This window comes from Acinonyx jubatus, chromosome A3 (genome assembly GCF_027475565.1).
Source record: "Acinonyx jubatus isolate Ajub_Pintada_27869175 chromosome A3, VMU_Ajub_asm_v1.0, whole genome shotgun sequence".
Classification (NCBI taxonomy): Eukaryota; Metazoa; Chordata; class Mammalia; order Carnivora; family Felidae; genus Acinonyx; species Acinonyx jubatus.
The window spans coordinates 113,899,640-113,925,004 of record NC_069388.1 but is presented as its reverse complement, the minus strand read 5'-3'; positions in this window follow the sequence as shown (position 1 = coordinate 113,925,004).

Genomic DNA, 25,365 nt, shown 5'->3' with positions numbered 1-25,365 from the left:
TGCTCAGAAGAAGCATCTAGAGGCCTGGAAAGCACACCAGGAGAAAACAGAACAAAAGTTGAAATAGACACTTTTTTTTTTTAAAGTCTGTTTATTTATTTTGAGAGAAAGAGAGAGCATGCACAAGCAGGGGAGGGGCAGAGAGAGAGGGAGAGTGAGAATCCCAAGCAGGCTCTGCACTGTCAGCACAGAGCCCGGCTCGGGGCTCGAACTCACAAACCATGAGATCATGACTTGAGCGGAAATCAGGAGTCGGACACCTTACTGACTGAGCCCCACAGGCTCCCCGAGATAGACTTTTTAAAAGAGGAGAGCGATCAGCAAAGTAGCACCTCCAGAGAGCTCCAGAAACTTAAAAGCTAAACTAGAGCATCACTGACTGACTTTGTCCATCTGGAAAACTTTGGTGGAGGTAAAGTCAGAGATATCCCTCTGCTGTCCTACTAGAATAACTAGGTCATCCTGAGGCAGCAGTTTGAAAACATTTTTTTTTTTAAACAGCAAAATAGTTGAGGAAGATGCAGGGTACTTTCTGTGACCAATCCCAAATGTGCTGACTTTCAAAAATTGTCCGACTTTAGTCCTGAAACCCAATTTACTAACACTTTGGCCATGGACATACCTTCCCGGTCACATGTCAGTGAGGTGAAAATTAAAATAAATCAGGACTGCACAAGCACTCTCTACCCGAAAGCGAAGGCCTAAATGGGCTCAGAGTGACAGCACCAAGGGTCGCTGCCAGGAATTGAAAAACTGCCAGGAATTTCACATACTGGAAATATACGGAACATATGAGCCCTGCCACGCTCAACACCCTGAACCAAGGCGGACAGGAAGAGGAAAATTTACAGGGCAGGGGATTAGATGTATTTGAAGGCCAAGAGTGACACCCAGTGTTCACAGAGATCACTCCAGGCTCTCAATCACTTGCCTTTTGGTTCAGGGCACAGAAGATGAGCTAGCTTCTAGGCATGACCCAGACAGAGTTGCCCTCCAGCTTCCCAGGTCAGGAGGACAAGCCAGGCTGAGGGGTGGTAGGAGTTAGGTGACGGTGGGTGAGTTAACTAGACCCTGGGAAACAATTCCGTCTCACGAAGACAGTGGTGAAGCAAGAGCCTTACAGTCTCCACTACAACCTTCGGAGGCAGACAGAGCGAGCTGTCACAGCCCTGTTTTATGGGGAGAAGACAGCTGCAGAGAAGTTAGCAGGTTTATCTATAAACCTAGGTCTCCTGGTCCTAAGCGCTCGTTCCTTAATGCTGCATCATTAGGACTTAGCCAGGGAGATGCCTTAGATGTGGGAGGGGGGTATCTAGCATCCCACATCTGGAGCCCCAAACCCAAACCCTAAACAGGACGCAGCCTCGGAGCAATCCCAAGGTCATTCAGTCAACAGACTCTTCTGGAACACTCACATGTGCCAGGCACTATCTGTCAGAGAACAAAAGACAGTCCTTTCTTTTCCTGAGGAAGTTTTTTTAATCTATCCAGGGAGGCTGATAAGCACAAGGAGAGGGGGTGGGATAGGACTGTGACAGGCAGGCCCAAGTGCAGGTGGAGCACAGCCTTCCAGAGGAGTAGGAAGAACTGTACAGAGTCACTACTTTTTTTTTTAATGTTTAATTTTGAGAGAGAGAGAGAGAAAGAGAGCGTGAGTGGGCGGAGGGCAGAGAAAGTGACAGAGACACAGAATCAGAAGCAGGCTCCAGGCTCTGAGCTGTCAGCACAAAGCCCGACACGGGGCTCGAACTCACAAGCAGCGAGATCATGACCTGAGCCCAAGTCAGACACGCAACTGAGCCACAGGCGCCCCTAGAGTCACTTCTGCTCTAGACACAAGGCGTGGGCCTCTGGCCCTGGGCAGCTCAGTAAGTGCTCTCTGTGCACCAAACCCCTCTGCACACCACTCTCTTTCCAAAAAGGATGGAAAATGGGGAAGAAAATTCACCTTCAGAGAAACTGGAATCAGCCAAAAGGCCAAAGCCCAGTGGATGGACAGTAATGGCGTTTGGGCCAAGTCAGGGAGAGAGGCACAGAATGGCCCTGGGAAGTGCTAGAGAAGTTCTAGAGAAGTTCTGGAGAAGTCTGCACACACCACGAAAGGCCAAACCAGCAACCATCAAGTTGAGCAAGGTCAGAGGCATTTTGGCACTCGCTTGGCACCACCCAATGACAGGGGAAACAGGAAGCCAAATGAGAACTCTTTATGAAAAAGCTAGTAGCCCTCAGCGAGGCCAGGTAGCAAACAGCTCTTCCACTTCTGATTGAAGACAGCTGAAGGGAAAGAAATGCCAAAACGCTATCCAGAAACCCTGTGACAATGCAGGATTTTATGATGAGTAAGCAGACTTGCTGCTCACTCCGAAAATAGAAATATGGAGAATGGAAAACATGAAGTAGTGATCTACTCTCCGCAGAAGGCAGAGCAGTGTCTGTGTAAAAGTATTTCAAGGGCTTGTATTTGGGGCAAGTGACCAGACTTTGCTGGGGTGGACAGCGGAGGGGAGGAACTCGTGCTATAAATATCTAAAAGTACGAGATGGATATAAAAAAATCTTTCAAATGCACAGCCAAGCTCACAAGAAAATAAGAGAAATCCACAAGGTCTCAAAATGAAGGGGGAACAGAAAGGAGTCTGAGGAGAGAGACTTGGGCTATTCTGGAGTTCTCTGCCCAGAACCTAGGAGCCCTGTTTTAACAGTGCTCCATGGAAGATACAAGACCAGATGCCGACTGAGAGACCCAAGGTGGAGGCTAGAAGTGGGACCTTGCACGCATCCAGGATCTCTGAAGAGCTACACCGTTGGAGAGGGGTGAGCTGGGGGAAATGTCAATGTGGGAGCAGAAGGAAATCTGTCTGTCTCGGGCCATGGCTCAGGGTTGAAAAAAGGCTCACTGGGAATTTATAAGCACAAGGCTTCCCTCCTGTGGGAGGGGTCTGAAGATACACTATCTATATGCAGGGAACTCCAAAGGGAAAATTAATTTCAAGCGCTTCTCATCAAAATCACCCCAGGCACCTGGCAGACACAAAGGCAAAATCGCTCAAACTCCTCAGGATTCCCGCAGTCAGCAAAGTATGACTAAATCAAAATTACCAAAAACAGAGGCTCCTGGGTGGCTCTGTCAGTTGAGCATCCGACTCTTGATTTCAGCTCAGGTCATGATCTCACAGTTCATGAGATTGTGCTGACAGTATGGAGCCTGCTTGGGATTCTCTCTCTCCCTCTCTCTCTCTGTCCTCTTCTCTCTCTCTCTCTCTCTCTCTCTCTCTCTCTCTCTCTCTCACACACACACACACACACACACACAATAAATACATAAATGTTTTTTTAAAAAATTACCAAAAACAGGGACACCTGGGTGGCTCAGGTGGTTAAGCATCTGAGTTAGGCTCAGGTCATGTTCTCATGGTTCATGAGTTCAAGCCCCACATTGGGCTCTGCACTGACAGTGTGGATCCTGCTTGGGATTCTCTCTCTCCCTCTCTCTCTCTGCCCCTCCCCACTCTTTCAAAAGAAACAAATAAGCTTTTTAAAAAATTACCAAAAACATGAAAACAAACCACCAGGGAAGGACCAACAACAACAAAGCAAAAATTTAAAACCCAAATGACTCAGATATTAAAATTATCAGATACAAAATATAAAATAAGTAAAAATAGAATATAACACATGTCAACAAAAACACTTGTCCAAAGATGATCATGGCAGCCTTATTTATAATGGCCAACATCCAGAAACAGCCTAAATATTCATCCATAAGAATGGATAAACAAATTGTGGTATAACTCACTCAATGAAATATGACTCAACAATAAAATGGAAATGAATTAAAGAATGAACTACAACATGGATTTTTCTCAAAAACATGATGCTGAGAAAAAGAAAGCACATTCAGAAGCCACACATACATAGTGTATGATTCAATTTATATAAAGTTCAAAAACAGGCAAAAGTAAGCTACGGATGGATGATAGATCTCAGAACAGCTGGGGAAGTAGGAGGAAAATTGACTGAAAAGATATATGGGGGAGCTTTGTGGAATTAAGGAAATATCAATATGCTGACTAGGATAGTGGTTTCACAGGACATACAATTGTCAAAATTCATCAAACTGTACTGTAAAGATTTGTGCATTTTATTGTATATTAGTTACATCTTTATAAAATACATACACAGACACATTTAATGAAAGAGGGAATGAAAATCATGTTCCAGCCCATTAAAAAGTAATCAAGAATATCTGCAAAAGATTCAGAAAGAACTTCTAGAAATAAAAATACATAATCATTGAATTCAAAAACTGAACAGGTTCTGTTTCAAGTTAAGACTTGTATCAGACCAAGTCATCCATCAAGAATGTTTAAAAAAGCAGAAGAATATAGTTGGGTTGTTTTTGTTGTTGTTGTTGTTGTTGCTGTTGTTTCTCAGTAGGCTTCACCCACAGCGTGGAGCCCAATGCAGGGCTTGAACTTACAACCCTGAGATCAAGACCCTGAGCTGAGATCAAGAGCCAGACACTAAACCAAGTGAGCCATGAGAACATAGTTGTTATTTTAAAAGATGTTTTTAAACGCTGAAGAGCTACCAAAACAGTGAGAACGTGAACCTAAGACCTCTAAGAGAAGAGACAAGGAGAGACAAGAGCCATATGTTTAGCTGTACTTTTTTCCTCGTAGAGTATGTGCTGAAAGTGACCAAATGAGAATATGGGAGGTCGGGAAGAAAGTAGCAACAAACAAGTTGAGAAGCTAAGCCAAACTCTTGGTAGTCTTACGGGCTGGGGAGATAAACAGTGGAGTTCAGAACCCTGTAACGTAACCCCAGGCTTTCAGGTGGGACTTAGCTGAGTTACACCCTAGCTATAAGAGTGATGGCCCCCACAGAGGCCAAAACCAGTATCAAATCAACTGAATTTCAAAATGAATTAAGTCTTCACCTAGCACAACTGGCCGACTGAGGCAAAAGTCAATCATCTTTGGAGGGAGATACCATCCACAGCCTCAAATTATTTCTAAAGTTCTTCAAGCACACTCTCATTGGATGAAAAGCCAGGTAAGGGCTCCAGAGGGCATCCAAAACCAAGGAAGTAGGGTTGTAACTACTGCAATGCCTGCTTTGGCTCTTCCAGCATCCTCACCAAGCTCAAGAAGGTTACGACTGCCTGGGAGACGCTCTATCATGAAGGGAAAAGTTAAAGAAATAGTCACATTTCTTAACTCAGGCAGCAGCTGACTTCAGTTCACAGTTTTTCAGCTCTAGCAGAGCAAGCCTCCCTGCACACCCTCAGAGACATCAGCATCCACCAGCTGGGCTCCCTCCTCTGGGATCTGGATCTCAGACCCAGGAGGCCCTTCCCCTGAGCTCACAGACACCAGAACCAGATAAGTACCAGATAAGCAATAAGTACCCTCGCCCCAAAGATTGACATTTCAGCATCATGAGGCCCCTCCTCCAAGCTTGTGAGTTTTAGTAATTCTAGCCCCTTGCTTTTGCTCCCCCAGCTTTAGGGATGGCAACTGTACTTGTTCCCTCTTTAACACTGAGACTCCTGATCCATATAACACACCACACACATTTCAGATAAATAAATACAAGTGGTTTTTATCACTAATGGCTTTTTAAATTTTTTTTAATGTTTATTTTTTGAGAGAGAGATAAAGCAGAAGGGCAGGAGGAGAGAGAAAGAAAGAGAGAGCAAGAGCGAGAGCGAGAGCAAGGGTGCGCGCATGCGGGCGAGAGAGAGAGAGAGAGAGAGAGAGAGAGAGAGAGAAAGAGAGAGAGCGAGAGAGAGAGAGAATCCCAAGCAGGCTGCACGCTGTCAGCACAGAGCCCAACGTGGGGCTCAATCCCACAACAGTGAGATCTTGACCTGAGACAAAATCAAGAGTCCAATGCTTGACCAACTGGGCCACCCAGGCACCCTAAAACCATTACAATTTTTTAAAAACAAAGCATACAACTTCCAAAACAGTATAGACAAAGGGGATTAAACAAAATGTAAATGAATCCTAAGATTGCTAAAAAAGGAGAAAGAAAAGCAATGAAAATGTGGATAAATAGGTATGCCTGGGTGGCTCAGTTGGTTAAGCATTTGACTGTTAATCTCAGCTCAGGTCTTGATCTCAGGGTCATGAGTTCTAGCCCCATGTTGGGCTTTGTGTGACGCCTACTAAAAAAAAAGAAAAGAAAAAGTGGACAAATAGAAGGCCCAAAATCATACATACATATAATACAGAATAGTGATTATAAAGAAGAAAACTTTATGCACACTCAGCAGTTAAAATAAAGAGATCATCATTTTGGATGGCAAACAAAATCCAACTGTATGCTGCTTATAAAAGATACACCTAAAATAGGACACAGAATATTTCAAAGTAAAAAACTGAGAAACTACCATAACTGAGATATGACAGATCACTCCACACTAACATCTGACAAAATACAATTCAACAGAAAATATTATTACAGACAAAGAAGATCACTAGTAATAAAAATCTCGATTCTCAGGAAGATACAATAATTCTACATCTGTATGCAACTAACAACCTACCTTCAAAATGTATCGAGCAAAAACTGACTGAATTAATAAACCACAACATCACAGTGAAATCTTTTAATGCACTTTTGTCAGTTACTGAAAAGATCAAACAGTCAAATATTAGTAAAGCTATAGATGTGAACAGTGCATTAACAAGCTAGATCTAATGGGACAGTTATAGGACTTTCCTCCCAATAATTTCAGAATGCACAATTCTTCTCAATTCCGTGTTCAACTATTAAAAAATAGACTAGGTATTGGGGAGGCCATAGAGCAAGTCCCTATAAAGTTCAAAGAATATATATATGAAACAGCTCACATTTTCTGATCACAATGCAATTAATTCAAAAACACCAAAAGCAAACAAACAAAAACACTTTTAAAATGCACACTACCAAACAGAGTAGCTGATATCCCCAGTGGAGCTTGCGCTCAGAGGCAAAAATAACTAGACCCCTGAGAGTTAGAACAATCACAAAGGAAGGTCAACAAACTGAAGAAACATAGACCCATCTGAGAAAGAAATGTTAAAACAGATGAACTAAGATTGTTTTTTTAAGTAAGTATGAAAAGTATAGTAAGTAAAGGTGTTACTAATGCAAAGCAAAAATTTTTAATTATTTTTTAAAAACAAAAAAGAAGTATTAGATTTGATGATTATAATGGTTGAAATAAAAATAAAAATAGAATATATAAAAGGATGGAATCAATTGAAAAAAGTAATTGGTCAGCTTGAAAATTAGATTGAGAAACTGTTCTAAAATCAAGCAGGAAAAATTAAGGAGATAAAGGTTTAAATTAAAAAAAAAAACTTATCTACTAAGTAAATAATTGGAGGCCAGGGGCACCTGGGTGCCTCAGTCAGTTAAACATCTGACTCTTGATTTCAGCTCAGGTTATGGTCTCACAGTTAGTAAGTTCGAGCCCCGTGTCGGACTCTGTACTGACAGTGCTGAGCTTGCTTGGGATTCTCTCTCTCCCTCTCTGGCCCTCCCCCACTTGCACATGCTCTCTCTCTCCCTCTCTCTCACCTTCTCTATCAAAATAAATATTTAAAAAAAATAACAATAATTGTAGGCCAACATCTGAAAAACAGGGTATCCAGAAAGAGAAAAAAGGCAAAGAAATATTTGAATAAATAATAACTTTCCTATAATGAAAGAAAATGAACAAATTTGAAAGGGTTCAAAGAGCACCAAACACTATAGTGAAGTACAAGAATATCAAAATAGAAATAAATTAACATTTTCCATTGGAGATTTTAGTATACTCTTCTCAGAGGCTGATAAATCAAGCAGACAGAAATAAGCAAACATATTCAAGATGAGAACAATACAATCAATAAGTATGAGCTATCAGTGGAATGACTCTATGTCCTCATTTGTCCCAGACAGTACTAGTTAATGTCCTGGCTCATTTTTAATAGTGGCCCCTTTCGCCTGGGTGGCTCAGTCGGTTAGGCGGCCAACTTCAGCTCAGGTCATGATCTCTCGGTCCGTGAGTTCAAGCCCCGCGTTGGGCTCTGTGCTGACAGCTCAGAGCCTGGAGTCTGTTTCAGATTCTGTGTCTCCCTCTCTCTGACCCTCCCCTGTTCATGCTCTGTCTCTCCCTGTCTCAAAAATAAATAAAACGTTAAAAAAAAAATTTAAGAGTGGCCCCTTTTACTCTCAAGCCTGTCACACTTGGGACAATAAAGTATATGGTCACGCTGGCTATTGGATGTATTTAGAACTTTACACTCAACAGCAGAGAATATCACTTTTTTAGCAGATATGCAACATTTACAAAAATAGACCCTGTATGAGGCTAGAAGAAAAAGCTCAATGAATCCATTCATTTAGTCACTTTCATTCAATAAATATTTCTGAGCACCTACCACATGACTTGGCTTTTTTCTAGCCTTGGAAATGCATCCAAGATGCTACATGGCATAAGTTCTATGGCAACTGTTCACACTGTGTTAAACGTATTACAGTAAGGAATGTCCCATTGTCCCACACAAGGGCTTGGGAGTCTATCATAACAGCTACCTGAAAGTTTCACCTGCCATGCCATAGCCACAGTCCTGGGTACATTAGTGCATAAAACAGTCAAAAGTCTTGCCCTCCTGGAGCTTATATTCTAACAGAGACAGAAGACGGACAAAACAAATAAGGGATGTGTTTAGTATTACAGAATGTGGTAACGACATGAATAAGAATAAAGCAGACAACGGGAGACAGGATACCAGGAATTAAGGTTGAGGAAGTAGTAATTTTAAATAGAATGGTCAGTAGGATAAGCCTACTGAGAAGATGACATTTGAGCAAAGGTTTAAATAAGGAAAGGAAGTGAGCCACAGGGATATCTGGGGGAAGGTATACCAGGGAGTGGGAACAGTCATTGCAAAGGCTGACGTGCAAGCTTACCTAGCATATTTAAGTCAAAGCAAAAAGATCAGTATGACCTCAGAGAAAAAGAGGAAACCAGTAAGGGAGAGGTCTGGAAGGTAAAATTAGCCAGAGGGTATCGACCCTCCTCAGCCAGTGTAAGGCATTAGCTTTTACCCTGAAGGAAATGGAGCCTTTAGCAAATTTTGAGCAAAGGAATGACATCATCTGACTCATGTTTTAAAGGATCACTTAGGCTGCTGTATTCAGAATAACTTGCAGGGTCATAAAGTCACCCAAATAGAAAACTATTAGGAGGCTGTAAAAATAATCCAGATAAGAGATGAGGCAGGTTTAGATCAGAGTGGTTTCAGTATAGACAGTAAGAATGGTCAAATTCTGGATCTATTTTGACGGTGGAGCCAATATAACTTCCTGACATTGAATGTGGAATGTGAGAGAAAGAAATCAAAAATGACCCCCAAGGATTTTCATCCGGGGACTAAAAGATTAAAGTTGTCATTAACTAAGATATAGAAGACTGAAAGTAAAGCATGTTTTAGGGCAGGAAAATCGTTTGGAGCATGTTAAATTTAAAATGTCTACTGGACATCCAAGTTGAGATATTTTTCAGCAGTTGGATACACCAATATGTAGTTCATGGGATGGGTCTAGGCTAGAGATGAAAATTTGTAAGTCGATAGCATTTTAATACATGGGATTGGAAAATCATGAAGAGAGTAGTATGGAAAGAGGAGAGGTTCCAGGGCTAAGCTCTGGGGCGTTCCAACATTGAGAGGTTGAGGAGAAAAGACACTGAAGAACAGGCAGTGAGGTTGGAGGCATGTCAGAGCGTGGGGTTCTGGAAACAAATGGGGGAAAAAATATTTCAAGGGGGACACTAATAATAGAGTAAGATAACGCTGAAAATTGACCATAGGATTTCAATATAAATCAATATAAACTGATTTCAATTGATTTCAATTGACCATAGGATTTCAATATAAATTCAATACAAAGTGGTACTTTGCTTTATTTTACTGCCTTTCTGGTAATTGGTTTAGGAAAGAACAGGAAGACAGAAACAGAGAAAATGAGTATACAAAAATTCGGTTCAGGAGTTCTACTGTTAAGGGAATCAGAAATGGGGCAGTATTAAAGGGGAGAAGCGGGGTCAAAAGCAGGTTTAAAAAAAAAAAACAGGAAGGGTGGGGAGGAATAGCATGCTTCTTTGCTAACGAGAATGATCCAGTGGAGAGAACTAAGATGTAGGAATTGGATGAGAAATGAAGGAGAACTTCAGAAGCAATGCCCTTGAGACCTGAGAAGACAGGACAGAATGCCAAAGTCGGCCAAATTTAGCAGCCTGAGAATGAAACTGAAAGTAACAGGAAGGATGACCCAGCATAAGAGGACAGACCATGGAGGGTCAATGTGGTAGTGGGGAAGTTTCCTTCTGATTTTTGCTCTAAGAAAGTGGTGTTCCAAGTTAGAGTAAGGAGCTAAAATAGAAAATGTCGCGGGGCGGAGGGGGGCAAAGTAGTCACCAGTGCACTGCCCCTAGCTCCTAGGCCCCAGCCCCCAGGTCCCAGCTCCTAGGCCCCAGCCCACAGACCCAGGCCCAGGAAGAGGGGCGCCGCCCCGCCTGCTCGGCCTTTGGGGAGGCAGCGGCAGCTCTTCCTGTTGGGACAGGCTCTCGAGACACCGGCAGTGAACATCGTTGCAGAAATAAATCCCAATATCTGTGACCTGGTCAAATGGGGAACAGGGAGACTAACGAGAAGAAAACCTCCAAATTTAAATTAGATGCAAACGCAGTCTGGATCTACAATATAGCAGGAAAATGAGAAACCAGGGGCGGGGTAGAGTTCCGTGAAGGATTAACAGAAAACCAGGGGAAGGTTCTGTCTTTGGACTCCCTGTTGCAAATGGAGTAGGTCTCAGGGCAAGCGGTGTCCCTCCACTCGCACTCTCCATCCTCAGTGGGCTGTGAAATGGGTACAGTAGCAATCCGGTTCCTGCCATGCAGGCCCCCCGAGATGTCGGTGTGCCTCTCACAGCGTCCTCGTTTCTACCATTTCGTTTTGAAACAGTCTCCTTTGTCATTTACCAAAATCCTGTGACGTTTTCTTTCCAGTGTACCAGATTAAAACTGTAGAAAACAAATAAACAAATAAACTGTTACGGAACCTGGTCTGGATCATCCGACGGAAGAACCAAGCGGCACTCCGAGATCTTGGAAGGCCGGAGGAACCAAGCGGCACTCGGAGATCTTGGAAGGCAGGTTTATTCCCACCGTGGGGCTCAGAAATCACTCTCCACCGGTCTGAGCCCCGAAGGGGAAGCAGAAGGAACAATTTATAGTCTGTTACTTCCGCATTCCGTATTAGTAGTAATTTGGCGCCTGCGCAAGCAGGCGGGGTAGGAAGAAGAACCAGGAAGGGGAATGTTTGGTTCGGGGACTGGAGTTCCCCTATGAATCCTACCTGCCATCTTATAATAGATTTTTCCCTATCAAAACAAAACCCCCAAAGGATCCCAAATCTACGACATTAATGTATATTTTGATACTTCTAAGTAGCAGATCAAATTTCGTAGAGGTCTTTTAGGTCCTTACGCAGATGCAAAAAAGAAATATGATCAACATGAAGCAGGCCTTACTGGTTACACAGATTTTTTTTTTAATTTGACTTATTACTCTTTATGTTCATAAATAAATAAATAAGAGCTGGGGTGCCTGGGTGGCTCAGTCGGTTGGGCGTCGGACTTCAGCACAGGTCATGATCTCACAGTTCGTGAGTTAGAGCCCTGCATTGGGCTCTGTGCTGACAGCTCAGAGCCTGAAGCCTGTTTCAGATTCTGGGTCTCCCTCTCTCTTTGCCCTCCCCTGCTCATGCTCTGTTTCTGTCTCTCTCAAAAACAAATAAATTTTTTTTTTTAAAAAATTAAGGGCTTAGTTGAGGTTAATTCACATGTAATTCACATGTAAACAACTGCTCATATATAAAGTGTACAATTTTATAAGTTTTAAGATACGAGACTCGCATGAAACCATCCCTACCATCAACACAGTGAATATATCCAGCACTCTGAAAGGTTTCCGGGGCCCCCTGTAATGCCTCCCTCCTGCCCTTTCCATCTTCCCCCTACCCTTCAGGCAGCCCCTGGGTTACTTGCAGACACTACAGATTAGTTTGCGTTTTCTAGAATTTTTTTAGAAATAGAATCATCCAGTGTTTACTCTTAGTATCTGGCTTCTGCCACTCTGCCTAATTACTTTGAGATTCATCCGTGTTCCTGCATGTATCAATATTTCATTCCTCTTATGGATAAATAAGTAATATTTCATTGTTTGAATGCACCACATTTTATTTACCTATTGATGGATAGTTTGGCTGTTTCCAGTTTGAGCTGTTACAAATAAAGCTGCTACGAATATTCTTTAATAATCATCATCATCATAGAAAATCTGAACAAAATATTGCCTCTAAAAGTGGGAGACACTGAACGGGTTATGAAACATTATGAAAACATGATAGGACTACAGTACTGAATTTAGAGGAAGGCTGATCAGCATGGTTCTGTGTATTTTTCCAGCCATCTTTGACTGCAGGAGTACACGCAGAGAGAAACCAGAGAATTACATTCAACCAAGTTTGAGTTTTACTCTGAGAATACTACAAAACAAAACAGGGGCAAGATACTTAAGAGTGTATGCTAGAGAGGATGCTGATAGGCCATGAAGTTTGGAGAAGGGCATGAGTCAGCTAAGGTTGTTTATATTTGTGTTTGAGTGTATATATAAATATACAGGTAATTTTGCAATGACAATATCAGTAAACATAGGTGATGAATTCCTTATTTTTCTCTTAAGATTTCCATCCTTTTCTGTACTAAACTGCCAATTTAAGAAACTCCCAGCTCACACTGAAGGAGAGAAATGAAAAAGAGAGATTAGGTGGTTTATTTGCAGGACTCTGGGGCACTTCAGAAAGGCTATTCAAACATAGTTGAAGGGAATAAAAATAGAAAATGAACAGTGAAGACATTCGAATGCAGACCCACATTCAAAACAGACTCAGATGACAATAGAGTCTGCATGGAGCACTAGAAGGAGCATTGGTCCCCAGAGTAAGTAAACCCAGGTTCAGGTCCCAATTCACCATACACTAGTCACCAACGTTGTTTTCCCACCTGCAAAATGGGATCGTACTTGATGTGTCCACCTCACAAGGTTGTGATGATGGCTGTAAGCTCTAGGAGAGCAGAGGGTGTGTCTATCCCATTCCTTATGTGAAACCTCGTTCACAACGGTTGCACAGTTCACTGTTGCACACTTCTGGGCTCAGAGTAAACCCAACATGCATTGTTGGCTAAATGGTAGCTTAAGTGACAGACGTGACAGAACTTTTTTAAAATGGCAAGTAGTACACAAATGGTAAAGACATAAATAAACGTTAAAAAAAATTCAGAAAAAGAAAAAAAAAGGGGGCGCCTGGGTGGCTCAGTCGGTTGCGCGTCCGACTTCAGCTCAGGTCACGATCTCGCGGTCCGTGAGTTCAAGCCCCGCGTCGGGCTCTGGGCTGATGGCTCAGAGCCTGGAGCCTGCTTCCGATTCTGTGTCTCCCTCTCTCTCTGCCCCTCCCCCGTTCATGCTCTGTCTCTGTCTCAAAAATAAACGTTAAAAAAAATTTAAAAAAAAAGACTAATGTTCTCTCCCTCCCTTCTCCACTGTTACTGCTCCAGCAATTACCCTGAAACAAGCCCCCCCTTCAACCTAAAAGTTTCGCCCAGGCCTCCTTGGCCAGTGTGATGTCCCAGGGGTATAGTCAACCAACCCACAGTCAAGGACAACAGTGGCTCCAACATCCTCCAGCACAGTTGAGATCTCCTAGACCATCTAAGTCACGATTCTCCCGACAGTTTTTATCAACCAGTATGTCCCAGGGCTACTCCCAGCATGGAAGCAGGTCTCAGGAATCTCTAACAGCTCTAATCTCACTCCCCATGTCACCTTTCCTGGCGTCTCCAGCTCAGCCCAGCTCCTCAGCTCCAGGGCTGCCTTCCCACTCCTTCCTACTCCAGCCAGGGACTCAAATCTCATTAGAGAACCCCAACGTCACCCCCCTAGCAGATGCTGGAGGAAGAAGTAGAACCTGGTGGAGGGAGAGGTAGCAGAGTTGAGTTAAACACCCTCCGCCACACACACACACACACACACACACACACACACAAGCTTGCCTTATCACCTATAAAGTAAGTGCTTTCTTCTCAGGGTTTTTGGAGGGCTAAAGGAAATTATTTAAGTAGCTTAGTACCTGGCACTTTGAACCTCAGAAAATGTCAGTGCCCCTCCTCCTCTGACCCAGTGCATTCAGTTGCAGCCATGATCCCCAGAACGAAGTGGAAGCCTTTCTCTTAATGCTCTTTCATCACTGCATGAAGGAAATTAACATCTCCTGGGCATTTCCCCCTTACCTGACCCTTCTTAGGATCACTCTGGGATGACTCCCTCTTTCACAGAGGCTCAGAGATGTCAGGTGACTTTCTCAAGGTCACATAGCTCCCACAAAGGCTTAGCTGAATTTCAAACCTCATTCTCTGGGACTCCAAAGTCTACATTTTATGCTTCCCACAGCACTCTCCTTCAAAAGGATATATGTGAGTCAGAATCACAAACCGGTTGAAATGATTATATAACTTCAAGGAAAGAAAGTCATCAGGCAGGAAGGGCAGTTTACTCAGGGGACATCTTTATCACATATTGGAATATCCTCTCCAGTCTCCTCTCATCTGACTTTCCCTCTCACTCCACAAGGTGGCAACAGTCAACAAAGTTAGAGGTACAGCAGCTCTGTTTAGCTGGGACCTAAGGGTCTCAACGCCTCAACCTCCTGTGAGCACCTGCTAGGAAGGACACTTGCTGGGAAGTACCCTGAAAGACACTGGACAGAACTAACATGAGTATCACACTCCTTCACTCTGCTCACCCCCGGAAGATAAAAAAGTGTGCTCTCTCAGGGGCTTGCCTGACACTTTGTCTCTACATTACAGGTCGAGTCAGAAGAACAAGAAGAAAGAATGAAAAGAGGGTAAGAAGACAAAAGGAGAAGGAAAAGACAAAAGAGATAAGGAACAGGGCCAGAGTTAATGGTGAAGGAAAACAAGAAGGAAAGAGAATAGAACGCTCTGAATTTGAGGACCCTACATTTCTAGCAATGCAGGTCAGGACATGTAGGAAATCCAGATCAGAAAGAGGCAGTCACTTGACTAGGGTCACACAGCAGTCAGAGCAGAGTCATCATTTGGGTTGAACGACCTTTCAGCCACTGGGTACCACTGGCTCACCAAATCCATGAGGAATTCCAGAGGGCTCCAGGGTCACAGGCTGCTAGAGTTAAAACTGACCCTATGACTACCACTTACAGAAAGATGGAGTAGACATATTTGTCCCTTTTCCCTGCTAAGTGCAGATAAAAACCCTTGACCTTAAAATAAACTCAAGAAGACTCTAAAAGTTAGACAGAAGAGGACAGACCAGGAACCTCAGGACCCAAGAAACCACATACTAGTGAGTTCTCTGAGTTTTCTTTTTTGCCTCCAGTCTAAGTGCTGGAGAAGTTGGCAACCTAGAAATGCCAATAAACGTAGACCACAATAAAAAAATTTAAAAATTAAAAAAAAAAAAAAACCTCCAAGAAAAGCCTGCTCCCTCCCAAGAAAGGGACAGCCTAACAAAACAGAAAACTTTTAGGCAAAAATGATTCAGCTCCAGCCAAATATCCCCCAAAACTGTTGCAGCTTCACTCCCACCTTTACCAGTTAATGTCAAAGGAAAGCCTAGATTTTTACTTTTGCAGACTGTGATAACACACTCTCAACTCCCTTCCTCCCTCCACCCCCTCGCTGGTGTGGTGCCAAGTGAGAAACTGGGCTTTTCTTTCTTGCTGATCAACAACAAGCATCCCCGACCATGTGGAGGGGTCATTGGAGACTCTACGGGGCACCTGGACTTCTTCCTTCACCAGGTGGTAGCAAGGCACCCCTCCTTTTTTCTGCTGGGGTGCTGTTGGAGGATCAGACGGGGCCCAGTGGAGAGTTGGGACTTTGGCCACCACTCAGCAATAATGAGACTCACCACGCAAACCCCCACCCCAAGGTGTCAGTGGAACCCATGTGGGGAGCCTAACTCCCACCCACTGCTGTCCAGCAGTGACAAGGAGTCTCTCTCCCCCTCGAGTATCCACTGAGGCCAGGAGGGGGACCTGTACTTTCATCCCCACCTGGCAGGAATAGGCAATGCCCCCCTTTCCTCCACCAAAGCAGCATCAGCAAACACCTACTAACATACAAGATTTAATTAAGATCCAGAGTCTCAGAACATAATACTCAAGATATCCTAGTTTCAATTAAAAAAAAAAAAAAAAACTACTTGGGGCACCTAGGTAGCTCAGTCAGTTAAGCATCAACCAACTTTGACTCAGGTCATGATCTCGTGGTTCATGAGTTTGAGCCCCACATCAGGCTCTGTGCTGACAGCTCAGAGCCTGGAGTTGCTTTGGATTCTGTGTCGCCCTCTCTCTCTGCTCCTCCCTCCACTCATGCTCTGTGTCTCAAAAATAAATAAATGTTAAACAAAATTTTTTTTAAAACGTACGCAACATCAAAGATCTCAACTTGATTGAGAAAAGACAATCGAGAAAACACCACCAAGATGACACAGGTGTCCAACAAGGATTTTAAAGCAGCCAGTGTAAAAACCCAATTAGTCTTGGAGCTGAATTAGAACCTACCTCTGCTGCCTTTGCCTGAATAAGGGAACAAAACCAAGGAAGAGCTTTCACACTAGGCAAAAAAGCTGACTTACCAAAAAGGCTCTATTCTTTTACTTTGCTTTTTATAATAGAAGGAGGTTGAGAAGGAAGTATGTTTTTCATCCACGAGCTAATTGTACAAATATCTGTACAAGCTAAATTGGCACCTGGAGTAATAAATGCCTTAGTCTAAAGGACTCTGAATTGATTTGGAGTTTAAAAACTAAAATAGGCAACCTATGTAGAAATGTTTCTCTTCTGGAAAAAAAAATGTAAAGTATCTTTGGCCTGATCCAATCTAAACTTTCTCCTGAACCACTTAACTCTGGAGCAGCTATGATTAAAACATTGTTTCCTTAATCTGTGTTACCGCCTGAAGAGTAGCAGTCCTTTTTCCCTAAAAAAGGGAAAACAGTACCCAAAAGCCCAAAATTTAATACTTACTTTAATGTGGTTTTGTTTTCCTATAGGTATACACTTGTAGCTTAAGACGAGTAAAAATACGGGTACATACAAACGTTTTTTAAAACACAATGATTACCTGATTTTTATTTTATACAGTTAAAAATATGACAGGGGCGCCTGGATGGCTCAGTCGGTTAAGTGTCCCACTCTGGCTCAGGTCATGATCTTGTGGTCCCTGAGTTCCAGCCCCGCATCTGGCTCTGTGCTGACAGCTCAGAGCCTGGAGCCTGCTTCAGATTCTGTGTCTCCCTCTCTCTCTGCCCCTTCCCTGCTCATGTTCTCTCTCTCTCTCTCTCTCTCTCTCTCTCTCTCTCTCTCTCTCAGAAATGAATAAACATTTAAAAAATTTAAATAATTAAAAATATGACAATTTAAGGAGCACCAAAGCATAAAATTCCATTACAAATTGGAAGACTCTGGTTTACCAATTTCCATTTCCAATCAGGTTGGCCCCTTAGAAAATCTCTTTCTATGTTTCTGTCTCCTCATCTATAAAATGCAGCTAAAATTGTCCCCTGATTGGCATGAGAAAACCTCCAGGAATAATGTATATGCTCATTGTCCTGATCATGGTAATGATTGTGTATGTGTATATACATAGGGTATATGTATACACCATATATATAAAATCATTATATATACATGTATATGTCAAAACATCAAATTGTATGCTTCAAATATGTGCAATCTATTGTCCACCAATTATACTTCAACGAAGCTGGTTTGTTTCTCATTTAACACTCTCTGTTCATTGCCACAGTCTGCCAAACACTGATCCAAGCAGAGAAGGCTGGACTGGATGGCATGGTGGGGGTGGGGGAGGGGGTGGATGGTGGCCAAAAGGCCAGACAACTGTGCACAGGTTAAAAAGAGAGCTTTATAGAGGTTAGAGTGGGAGAGAGCCAAAGCATAAGAGACTCTTAAAAACTGAGAACAAACTGAGGGTTGATGGGGGGTGGGAGGAGGGGAGGGTGGGTGATGGGTATTGAAGAGGGCATCTTTTGGGATGAGCACTGGGTGTTGTGTGGAAACCAGTCTGACAATAAATTTCATATATTGAAAAAAAGAAAAGAGAGAGAGCTTTAGTATTTTGCAATGCATGCGGAAAGGAACACACCTCCTTGGGCAAATGACTGGTCAAGACTGCAATCAAAATAAACCTGGGACCGTTTTCATATGGGGTTAAAGGCCCTGAAAAGCACAGCGCCATCCTCCCACAGAATGGAACGAAAATGATGGCAGGGCCTTAAGAGAAGGCCCACCACAGTCTCCTCCAGCCTATCCTGCATACTGCGGCTAAAATCAGCTTTCTCAGCGATCATTTTCAGGCGGGCCCTTGCTCTCCCATTTCCTGTCATCTTCCATGATTAATGTGCACAAGTACAATACCCACCCCTTCTCTCCACCTTTCTTCTCTACAGTCTGACCTAACAGACCCACTGGCCGCTCTCCCAGCACTTCCTCAGCCCTCCTCACGTCACATGGTTCCTCTTCCACCCCCTAGGCTGCCCCTCCCCCTTCTCCCCTAGAATCCAAGCGCTGCCCCTCCTGTTAGACCCAGCTTAATTTTACATCCTCTGCAAATCCTTTCTTGGCTTCACCACTAGATGTTAATTTATCTTCCCTTCCATTAAAAACCTATCTATAGAGCCTATATTTCTGAACCCAAAATTGGGGCACGTGGATGTGGAGTTTTGTGCTGTTGACAGATGTGAGAGACAGTCTGGGAAACATGGCTCCAATGCTCAAAAATTGGACTTTGGAAGATGGTATGATAGTGTATGGGGCCAGGGAACATAATATTTGAAATGGTGAATATACAGAGTGTCCAGGATGCATGACTGTATCTGTCATTTGGCTTTTGGCATGAGCTACATACAGTGTGTTATTAAATTCTTTTCTTCAGATCATCTTTCCAAAGCTGAGCTTTAATTACCCTGGGGACAGAAACTGTGTCAATACCTAGATGCACTCCCAACAACTAGGCAGAGCCTGGCAAATTCTATACAGCAACTGAATGGTTATGAATACACAATTTCAAATGCATAGTCTGTATGGGAAAATTATTTTCATGCCGTGTCACCATCGGCCACACTTCCTTATCCATTCCCCAGGGAGGCAGCTTCAGAGGATACAGTGGAGAGACAGAGTCAGGAGTTTACCTTTCGGATCTCATGTCGCTTACATCACTCCCTAGTCCCTACTTTAGGGAGAGTGAGAAAAACAGTGAGGCACTGCTAGAATGTAGAGTGAGTCTCTGAAACTTTAACAGCATAAGACTTCCCCAGAGAGCTTGTTAAAAATGATTCCAGGGCCCCGCCCCCACAAACAGGTTTGGGATGGTCCCTAGAAATTTGCATATCTCACAATCTCCCAATTGAGACTGATGCTGTTGGTCTACACACCACATCCCAAGTAGCACATTCTGACAGAAAGAGGCATTAAGACCTCTCTCTTCACAAAAGTGATGGTAGAACCTAAGCCCAACTATCTTAAGCAAGAAAATGGATGTGCTGGAAGGACGCTGAAGTATGTAGCTCAACAGTGTGAGTGGAAAAGGAGTAGAAGCAGATGAAAATCTGAGAAGCTCAGGGACTGAATTTGGGGACTCGATCATCATTGGAACTCTCTTTTCACTTTGACCTCTGCTTGGCATTGTTCTCTCCTACTGCCAGTAAATTGTCTTGCTATAGAGGACACTGTTGCTGGACACTCCAAATTCTTATTATCGGGTTCCATGTTTCAACTACTTATTGCTATATTATAAACCATTCCAAACTTGGTGGCTCAGTACAACAACAATCATTTATTTTGCTGACAAACCTGTACTAATTATCACCATTATAATCTTTAATTTGGGCAAGGCTCTCATCTTTAGTCTTTGTGGCATCATCTGGGTCTCAAAGACTAGGAATGATAATAGCTGGGATCTGGAATCATCTGAGATTACCCACTTGTCTGATGATTGATGTTAGCAGTTGATTGAGACCTCATCTGGGGCTATCAGCCAGAACATATATTCATAATGTCTCCACATTGCTGCTTGGGCCTTCTCACAGCATGATGGCTGGATTCCAAGAGCAAGTACCCCAAGAGAACCAGGTGGAAAGTGCATTATCTTTAATTACATACACTCAGATATCACAAAGGATTATTTCCACCATAGTCTCAAATTTACCCAGATCCAAGGAGAGGGAACATAAACCCTACTTCCCAATAGAAGTGAAAAAGTCACATTGTAAGAAGAGCTGTACTCTGGGAGACATTGTGGTGAACATCTTTGAAAATAACAATCTACCACAACCCATAACCTGAGATACCAGATTTTCTTAATTACGTATGAAAAATCCCGGGGAATAATATTGACTTACCTAGCCTTTGTCAATGCTCATTCCACTGACCAACTATTGTGGCCAAGAGAATAAACTACAATGACAAGCCTGGCCTGGCTCAGTCCTCATTCTGTAGCTAGCTAGAGAGAAAGCCAAATGGCATATATTCACTATAAAATAGAACTTTCCAGGTTTGGGTCATTCTAGACACCAGTCTTAACTATAATAATCAAGAAGGGTTCGCAGAGTTCATATATCTATGTGTGAAAACATCTGGAGGGGACTGTTCTCAGAAATGCATAGGTGTTACAGACTGAAGGTTTGTTCCCCCATCCCAAATTCATATGCTGAAATCTAATCCCCAAAGGACAAGATGTCGAGTTTACCCATGATTTACCTTACATGGTTGCCCTGAGAGTGACAAAATATCAATTACATGGACATATAATCTGGCTTTGCAAAAAATCTTCCTGCCCTACTTCCTGCCCCCACCTTGAAGTTACTGCTCTCCTTAGTCTAAATTCCTTAAAATATATAAAGTTTGGATCACTTATTTGTTATCTTTTGTCAACTGTCTTATACTTTAGTGATCTGCCTACATTTACATCTTACCTCCCAATTTGATCGTAAACACTGCAAGGCAGGTGCAGACACGATGCCCTACTAATGTTAGTGTACCCCTAGTGACTAGGATAGGAGCTCTACAGAAGCTCATGTAAAAACATCCTTTTTAAGCTGATGTTTGCAAGCACTTGATAAGCATTTTTCTAAATGTCTTATATACACGATCTCATTTAATCTATACAACCTCAATCCTATACACCAGGAATTACCTTGAAGAAAGTGAAACTCAGAGGTGTTAAGTAACCCATTCAGCATCACACTTCGTCGGGAACTGTTGGGGGCAGGACCAAACCCAGGCCTGTGTGATGCCAAACTCCCTGCTCTTCGCTGGTACAATGGGGGACTCCCATGTCCTTTGTGTTAAGGCATCATTGCTTTCTACAGATCCTTCCGTGAGAACTGGCTGTATAAGTCCTATGCTGAATCGCTTCTCAGCCTTTTGGCTAAGATCAAGTGTAGTCCTATGCTGAACATAGTGCCCCAAAGCTATCAGCCATTTTTATTACTCGACTTTGTATTTGAAGACACCTGCCACATTTACCATTTTACTTGTTTCTCCAAACGACCCTGTGATCGTATATTAGAGGTTCTATGGTCATACGGAACCTCTAATATAACTCCTAATGTTACAGCTGAAGACCCTGAGACTCAGAGGTAAGAGGCCGACGTATCCCATGTTCAGGGCTCCTTCCGCCCTTTGCTCACATTTCCCTCCAGCTGGGGACATTCCCATCAGCCGGGCAGTTCAGGGCTGTCCTCAACTCTTGGCGTGTCAGACTCCCATGCTGAGGACACAAGCATAAAAACATTCCTCTGATCCCTAAAAGCAAAAGGGGATACAACTTCTTCAGCCATCCAATTCCCTCTGACGGACTGAGAGCAGCTCCCACGCCTGAGCGGAAGCACCTTCCATGATGCCTCTCCTCAGCTTTCTCCTCAAAAACGTCTCATTGCCTACTGGCAACTCCACTCCAGACTCCCAGCCTCGGATCCCTCTTCTGACCTGCTCCTCGGGATCCAGGACAGGGAAAGTGTGTCTTCTGACTGGGCTCTGCCAGGACCAGCCGTGTCCACGTGGGTTTAATCATCCAGCACGATCAGCTCCAGACAAGGCCATTGTTCCACTTGGCCACTCTGGGCCCAAAAAACTTGATCTATGGGCTTCTTTTATTTGTAATAAGGGATTTTTTTTCCAGACCAAATTTTTCCAGAGCCCATAATAAAAGAGATGAAAGTGGTTACTGTTTCTTCAGACATTTTTACATTATTCTATGTGCAGAGTCAAAGGCATCTCTGTTTAAGGAACCCCTGCAGTAACCCTGGGTGGCTAGGACTCTCCAACGGTTTGAAAAGCCCCGGGACCACTGAGGCCACCGAGGCCCGTCCAGCTCCACCATTGTCTGGGTTAACAAGTATGGCTTATGAAGGGCAGTGTATGCATCTTGAATTCAAATAAGGCCTTGAGAGATGGGGAGGAGAAGTCAGTGGCACAATTTGCGTGCCTCATACACTCAGTGTTTGTTAGCACTTGCTGAAATTTAAGGGGGAAGATGCTTACAGAGAAAACTAGATTTGCTCATACACTACTTGTTCCGTGAAAAATCCCTCGGGCTCACTCCCAGAAGCCCTTATGATGTGAATCCATTTAAAGCCAACAAAGACCCACCCCAAGAGGGTGCAGCTCTCCCTTCCCACCTCCTCCCTGTTCCCTCCTGCCAGCTCCAGCACCACAATGTTCTTTTCTCAGAATATAAATTTAGCTCCTCGAGGATGATGAGCGGGCTCATGGCAACGGTGCTCTCTGCAGGAGGTCTGAGTCACGCCTCCAGAGGGGCCTCTCCCCAGGCTTGCCAGCCTGTCTTCGGCCAGTCAGCTGGGTCCAGTTAAACACACCTCAAGGGACGTCTCCTGTATTATGCTGTTCATTCTCCCAGAGAACCAAAGCTGTGATTAAATTGACCCAGAAGATGGTCTATCCCCTGCATTTGGCTTCTCTCACTCCAGTTGGCTTTTCTTTCCTCTTTTATACAATTTGCTCACAGGGACATGTTGTTTGGATCAGATGGTGAAAGCAGACCTACCCCGCAGTGAAACAGCATGCCTTTCTTCCCCCCCTCAATTCTAAACGCTTGAAAGATTTTGTGCTGAATCTGATTATTTTTGCTTTTCACTACTTGCCATCTCACACTAATCTGCTCATTCCAGTCTGTCCCATAAGCATATATATTTCACTTCGCTCTCTCTCTCTCTTAATCCTCTGGCCCCGTGGTTTTCCCAGATGGCTAGCATTTCCAAGAGGCCTGGTAAGTGGTATTTGCAGTCTTTTCTTTAAACAAAGGGGGTGAGGCTGCCATCTAGTGTCTGAAACGGGACCTGCAGCCGTGAAAGAAATCTGCTATGTCTGCACAAGTGTTTTGTCTCTAACCTGCCAATCTCTGGGACCAGGGATGAAAGTTTGTCACACAATCAGACAAGATGTATATACTAGGGGCTAAGGAAATGGTGTGTGGATGACAAAACACATTCCTCTTCCCTATCTTGATGTAAAGTTACCATCCCAGTTTACTTAGGACTGAAAGGGGACATAAGGCAGAAGACTGTAAGTGCTAAATAAAACCAGTGAAGTCCCCAGCAAACAGAGGTGAGTTAGTCAGCCTACATGGAGAGATAAAATGACTCTGGAAGCAGAAGCTATAAGACAGAAGGGACCTCAGGCATCTGGCTCAGGACAGAAGACTCGGCTTGAGAAAGAGAAATTTTGCTTTTATAGAAGAGATTGGGCTTTGTGGGTATCAGATGGAGGAGGCTCAGCCAGGGAACAGAGAAAGTACTTGGAGCACCAGCCAAAAATATCTTGGATCAAGATACCAGACTGAGCTTAGGGGATTCTCTGGGGGCCTCCAGACTGAGGGATCTCAGTTAAAATCATCTGTCTTCTATTGAGGCAAAAGTGAGTTCTGCATCTGCCCTTTCAAACTTAGACTTGCTGACCTGGGCAGTACATTGTTTGTATAAATCCCTAATACAGCTTCAGTGCTCCAAGGAAACACATTCAGCTACACTCAAGAAGTGAACCAGAACATGGTGCTTCATTGAGCATCTGGGACTCTCCCAGTGAGCAAGTGGACCTCAGGGTTGTTATGCACCGAATGTTTGTGTCCCCGCCCCCAGATTCAAATGTGGAAGACCCAAACCTCAGTGTGATTTTATTTGGAGGCGAGGCCTTTGGGAGGTGATTAAGTTTGGATAAGGTCACAAGAATGGAGCCCCTTAATGGGATTATTGCCCTTATAAGAAGAGGAAGAGACCAGTGTTTACTCCTGCACTCTCCTCTCTCTCTCTCTCTCTCTCTCTCTCTCTCTCTCTCTCCCTCTCTCTCTCTCTCTCTCTCTCTCTTTCTGCCATGTGAGGACACGGCAAAGAGGCAGGTGCCCGCAAGCTAGGAAAGGGGCTCTCAACAGACCCTCACCACTCTGGCATCCTGATCTCAATCTTCTCAATCTCCAGAACTGTGAAAAATAAATGTCCGTTATTTAAGCCACCCAACCTACAGTATTTTGTTGTAGCCGTCCTAGCTGATGATGACAGAGCTCTGCCACCAACCAGCTGTGTGACACTAAGCAGGTGACCTTAGTGCCTGAACTTTCTGAAGTTCCTTTTCCTCAGTGGGCTGCTGGGCACACTGGATGAAGCGTGCATAGAAAGCACTCACAGCCTGGTGCCTAGCAACTGGCAAGAACCCGTAAACCCTGTCTATTGTTGAGTGGGCAACCCAGAGCCAGTTCCCAGCCCTGAAGCCAGAGTCCTAGGGCTTCTTCCCTTTCTTAAAGCAGTTCCCAGATTGATCTTACCTTTCTTTCTGTTTAAAGTTGCCTACCTAGTACATACTGCCCACCTCCCCACCCTCCCCACCAGGACTAACTGCAGAGTAGAGATAATAATATTTATTGTGGGGTTTAAATGAGCCAATTCATGTAAAGAGCCTAGAGCAGAGCCTGACATAAGAGCACAAAAATGCTTTTGTCGTTATTACTGTTCTCCCACCTTCCCCTTCCTAACCTCTGCTCATCTCAACAACTGCCAGAGTCAAAAAAACAAAAGTTCAAGCAATCCCCCAAATTTCACCTTAAAATCTAATGCTGACAAGTTTCAAAGGCCTCCCTGGTTCATTTGTTCATCTATTCAACAAAGATTTTTGGCCTCTATGCCACACATTGG